Raw genomic sequence first — 6,282 nt, 5'->3', positions numbered from 1 at the left:
TTGAAAATTTTGTTTAGTGAATGAGTTTTAAAAATAGTTTTGAATTGAGCTGGAAATTTTTGATGTGACATATGATATTTGATACAAAAACTTACAACTCACAACTAAACAAACAACACTCAAAATTTTATTCAAAACTCATAAAAAAATTTAAAAATTCTAATTTTTTTATTTAAAATATAAAAAATAACAGGTGCTAATTGTAAAATAAAAAAAAAATTACACTGTACCGGTCAACCGGCCAGACGTTCTGGAGAATGACTGGCCGGACATTCGAAAGTACGACTGATTAGCCTAAATTTTCTCACCTTAAAAAGAATTTTCAAAAATAAATATAAAATTAACTTTTAAAAATTCTAAACAACCATCATACTCAAACCAAACATTAGAACCATACTTTGAAAATCTAACCAAACACAACAAATTTTCACTATTATACAACACCTCACCTTATCTGCCATTCATCTATTCTTACGTGAAAGATTAACGTAGTGGTGTGAATCCGTCAAATAATAGACAAATTTAATATGAAAATTTAGCTGCAACATTACTTTATACTATTGCACCTTAATTACTGTTGTAAGGCTGGGAGTTTATGAGATTCAAGTCTCAGCTCACAGCCTTTAATCACCTCGCACATTGACTTGTAAGACGACCCACCGTTGCTCAGCGCATTCTTACCACTATTTTTAAGTTCCTTGGCTCTCTCCTTCATCTCCTTCCTTCCATGCTTGTTGGACTCCATTACACTTGTCACCATCTCCTCTATCTCTTTCCTCCTCACCACTTTCTTCGTCGGCAATACCTTCGGCTTGACGGCCACGCCGAGCTCCTCCTCTAGCATGGTTGCATTCATTCTCTGCTCAGCATACAGTGGCCATGCAATCATGGGCACTCCGTTGGTTAGGCTCTCCAAAGTGGAGTTCCACCCACAGTGTGAAAGAAATCCTCCCACTGATGGGTGGCTCAATATCTTCAGTTGTGGGGCCCAAAGTGGGACCACCACCCCGACGTTGTGGGTTCGGGTCAAGAACCCATCAGGAAGGCAGTCTGGGATGCCATCTGGGCCACTTCCTGACGTGAAATAGGATGCACCCCCATGCTCCTCTGTGGGTGGGCGTAGCACCCAAACAAACCTCTGCTGGCTTAGCTCCAGACCCCAAGCCAGCTCTATGATTTGCTCAGCCGACAACGTCCCGCCACTCCCGAACGAGACATATATCACCGACTCACTGGGTTGCTTGTCGAGCCAATCCAACAACTCGCTCTTTGGACCGGCCGGTTCAACCGGTTTTGTTAATGGACCGATAGGATAAACCGGAACCTTAACTATTGATCGCATGATTTTATGATCACGTAAGGCTTTGAGCGATGTACTCTCCAGATCTTCCCAAGATCCCATCAGATAGCGAATATTCGATCCCTATGCGCACGTACTCATAATAGTCCTGATTGGTCCGGTCCAGCATCGGGTCGACTACGTCTTCCGGACGAACCGGCTTGCAACCCGGAAGTCTGAGGGGCTCATTTTGATCGACGTACTCACCTTCAACTTCCTTGTCAAGCACATGACAGTAGATGGTTAAAGCGGTGAACCATGCAGTGGAGGCGACAAACACGTACTTGGACATGTTAAACTCGTTGGCGATCTCAAAAGCTTCCGATCCGAAGATGTCGACGATGAACATGGCTGGGCGGTGCTCCATGGCAGAGAGAGCGGACCGAATGGAGGGTCGAGCCTGGCGCATGATAATGGCGAGCAGTGTAACGATCTTGGTGTCCGGGTTGACTAGGTTAGAGACGTCGACCGGAGGGAGTTGGAGGATGCGGAGGTGTTTGGGGACGGTGGAAGGATCCAGTAGTTGGGATTCTGCGGGTGAGGAATGGGTGGTGACGACGAGGATGGTGACTTCTAAGCCGTGATGGGTGGCGAGGCGTTTGCCTAGCTCGAGGACTGGGACAAGGTGACCCATGCCAGGGCTGGAAAGTATGGTCGCATGAAGCTTTGTGCTTTCCATGGACGCAACTTTGTGACCAGAGAGAGAGAGAGAGAGAGAGATATGCAGTGAAGGAATGCCTTGGCTACTTGTTTAATTAAACAATAATGATAGAGATAATTAATTTTAAAACTTTAAAAACATCACTAATAACATGATATTCAATAAAAAAAGAAAAAAAATACAATATTAAAGTTAAAACATCAAATCATTTTTAAATACAATATTAAAGTTAAAACATCAAATCATTTTTAGTGAGACCCACTATTATATCATTAATGATAGTACTAACTCTCACCCATTTTCCTTAATTAAAAGAAAAACAAAAACAAAAACAAAAGCAAAAACAAAAACATAAGGAGTTTAAATATTTACGGCTGTGCCGTAAATCTCTTGTTTACGGTCAGCAAATAAAATAGTGCCACGTTAGCTAATTCAATTTCTTTTTTCCTTTTTTTTTTTGGAGTCAACGTTAGCTAATTCATTGATCACCTAGAAAATTATTTTGTTATCTCTTTGCCCTATTTCTCTCGCGAGCAATGTTAGAGACCACTAAAAGTAATACTCTAAAACAATTATTAATAATATGATATATATTTTTTTTTTTAAAAAAAAAAACAAACACAACAACATTGTGGCAATGAGTGGGACCCATTGCCACATTATTAGTGGTGGCACTAATTAGTGCTCTCACTCATTTTCCTTTCTCTCGCTTACCTTCTCTTCCTCCTCATCTGAACTATGGAACCCCCCACCTCTTCTAACAGCTCCCCTCCTCTTTTTTCCGCAGCAACATCTCTTCTCCAACCCTTTTCTCAGTAAAACCCATCTCTTTCATCCTGCTGCCAAGATTAAGTTTCTCTTCTGGATCTCAATGAGATCTGTATGTGTATCTTAGGATGAGGGACTTGCTTTTATTGTCCATTAATATAGTTACTTTGATCTGTGATGAACAAATAGGTCGAGGCAAACTGTTTCTTGTTATCAAATATCCAAAAGACAATCAAAATCATGCCCCTCTCAACTGAAGTTTCGCATTCCAAAAACCACCACAAAAGCAGAGCACCGTAAAATTTCGATATCGGAAAGGGATGTGACAGTGGTTGATAGTGAAGGTTGTAAGTGTTTGGGTTTGAGACTGTTTTGATTTGTACACAGTTGAAAGAGACGAAATTGCAATGTTTGCCTTGTGGTCGTGGTGAATGATGCAAGAAGAATTTGACTAGTTTTGAGTTTTGCGGTACTAAACATGAGGGGAGGGGGGTGATTATTCAGTACTCTCGGAGTATGGACACATGGTACTCCATAATGTTTTGATTGGTGAAGAGACACAATGGCCCACGATTTATGTTGGGGATGGAAGAACAACATAGGGGTAACTAATTAGTGATTAATTTGGAATATGGACACGTGGTGCTCCGGGAGTATTGAATAATTTCCTAGGGAGGGGATAAGGAAAACAATTATTTAGTTACGTGGCAATTTTATATTGGTTTAAAACATGAATAATATTAGGAATGATGAAAAAAAATCATGAAATATTTCATGAATAATTTTCATCCTTTGATTAGTGTGTGGTGTTTTCTTATATGTATAATCTAATGGTAAAGAATCTTTCATGATCATTTTTATGAAAAAAAATTTCATGATTTAATTTTTTTTCATGATTTAAATTTTTTTCATGATTTAAATTTTTTCATGATCTTTTTTTATTTATTTTCCCCAATAGACTCCCTATTATTTTTCTGTTATATTAACAAACTCTCTATTTTTTTATTTTATTAAAATATAATTTTTAATTATAAATTTGAAAAAAAAATAAAAATCATAAATGTGTATTGCAGTCTCTAAATAAAACAAATAAAAAAAAAATTATAAGGGAGCTACAGTGACTCCCTACAAATAGGGAGTCACTGTAGCAATTCTTATTTTAGGAAAGTATTTAAAGGCTCTAATAGAAGAGTATAAAGAGCCACTAATCTCTTAAAATAGGTAAAGATGACATTTAGGGTTCTGTGGGGAAATATTTTCTGAGTACCAACACGTGGCAAGGTGACACCGACGTGTCAACCGAGGTGTCACGTGTCTTGGTCGTTGTGCCGAGGTCATCTCGGCTAAGCCGAGGTTGCCTCCGAAGATATCGAAATCCGAGATAAGCGGATAAGGGGCAAGAGTCCTAGAATAAAGAGGGAACTCAACTTGGATATGGACAAGAGTCCTAGATTGGGGAAAGACTTCAGTTTGGGTAAAGATAAGACTCTTAGAGAGTTTATCCTAATCCCACTGGGAGTCCCAGATTAGCACTAATCCTAAGTCCATTAGGGTCAGGCTCCTATTGGGACTAGGATTGTATTGGCTATAAAAGAGAGGCACCCCCATGGGTCTAAGGTATGTTTTTTATACTCAAGCTTGTGAGTTTAGTACTTGATTTATCTTTGAGAGATATACTGACTTAATCGTCGAAGTGCCCCCGGGTGGTCGAAACCACCGCGGGATTCTTATAATTCTGTTGCAGGTCAGTCAAGTGCCATCTATTCTGCCAGTGCTCTCCAGCTAGTTACTAAGCGGGCAGTGTGGTCGGAAAATCACCCACACAATTTGGCGCCGTCTGTGGGAAAGAAAGAATAATAGATGGCCAATGACGGACAGAAGGATCAGACTGGAGACAACGTTCTTACTGGGAATAGGAGATCTATCAACCTCGACGCTGAAGGGGACAATAGCAACACAGAAACTCGTGACCAGAGTCATAGAGTGAAAGAAGCCGGTCGGGAAGGTGACGCACCAAAGACGATAGATCGAAACAACGGAGATGACCTCCAGGTATGGAAGGATAGATACCTGCGGAGGAACGAAGACCCTTCCAGAAGGGATGCAAAGACAAGGGGCATGAGCGCTCCCAAGGAAACAACATTCAAGTATAGAAGAACTCATCCTGAGTGAGCAGATCTCGGATTCCAGATCCTGGATCCCGGATCCGAGAAGACATGATCTCAGCCTAGACAAGTAGGCCCGAGAAGACGAGAGCTCAACCTAAGTGAGCAAGATAAGATCTCGGCACCTGAATCCGAGAAGAGAAGAGCACAATGAGCAGATCTCAGATCCCAGAAGATAAAAAGAAAAACACACAAGATCAGACTAAAAGTTGGCCAGAATTGAGAAGCATGCTAGGGCCGATGAAGACATGCCGGGAACAAAGGCGTCGGAACAAGAAAAGAGAAACGGCTCGCCGATGCGAGGCCGAAAATCAAACTCAGGTTGGAGCCAAGTAAGATCAATAGAGAAACCAAGGCCGACAACCTCGGCTTGAATTCAACCTCGGCGACAAGGTCGAAGCTACATGTATGATGAGAACCCAAGTGGATTTTAAATTCACACTGGGGGCGTAGAGAAGAAGAATACGTTTACCACTTGTTGAAATTTGTAGCAATTTACAAGTTGGTTAAACCGAAAAGTATTGCTTAAACACTTGTTGAAATTTGTAGCAATTTACAAGTTGGTTAAACGAAGATAATGTTTAACCGAAGTTAAGCCGAAGATGATACTTAATCGAAGTTAAGCCGAAGATGATGTTTAACCGATGTTAAACCAAGATGATGCTTAACCGAAGTTAAGCCGAAGATGATGTTTAACCGAAGTTAAACCGAGATGATGCTTAACCAAAGTTAAGCTGAAGATGATGTTTAACTAAAGTTAAACTGAGATGGTTCCTTATCTTCACTTGTTGAAATTTGTAGCAATTTACAAGTTGAAGTTAAGTAGAGCTGGTTCCTTATCTTCACTTGTTGAAATTTGTAGCAATTTACAAGTTGGAGTTAAGCTGATTCCTTATCTTCACTTGTTGAAATTTGTAGCAATTTACAAGTTGGAGTTAAGCTGATTCCTTATCTTCACTTGTTGAAATTTGTAGCAATTTATAAGTTGGAGTTAAGCTGGTTCCTTATCTTCACTTGTTGAAATTTGTAGCAATTTACAAGTTGAAGTTAAGCTGAGATTATTCCTTAATTCACTTGTTGAAATTTGTAGCAATTTACAAGTTGGAATTAAGCTGGTTCCTTATCTTCACTTGTTGAAATTTGTAACAATTTACAAGTTGAAGTTAAGCTGAGATTATTCCTTATCTTCACTTGTTGAAATTTGTAGCAATTTACAAGTTGAAGTTACGCCGAGATGACTGTTTCTCTTCACTTGTTGAAATTTGTAGCAATTTACAAGTCGAAGTGAAGCCGAGGTTATAATTTGCACACTTATAGCAATCTACAGGTTGGCCTAACCAAAGAAGATG

At 39.8% G+C, this 6,282-nt stretch overlaps 1 pseudogene; it reads right to left on the bottom strand.

Moving 5' to 3' along the window:
* Positions 1-370: 370 nt before the first annotated feature.
* Positions 371-2,100, bottom strand: LOC114281191 (anthocyanidin 3-O-glucosyltransferase 5-like; annotated as a pseudogene).
* Positions 2,101-6,282: the final 4,182 nt, after the last annotated feature.

The sequence above is a fragment of the Camellia sinensis genome, chromosome 1, assembly GCF_055761805.1.
Source record: "Camellia sinensis isolate YWXY chromosome 1, ASM5576180v1, whole genome shotgun sequence".
Classification (NCBI taxonomy): Eukaryota; Viridiplantae; Streptophyta; class Magnoliopsida; order Ericales; family Theaceae; genus Camellia; species Camellia sinensis.
This window is presented reverse-complemented; position numbering and strand designations above follow the sequence as displayed.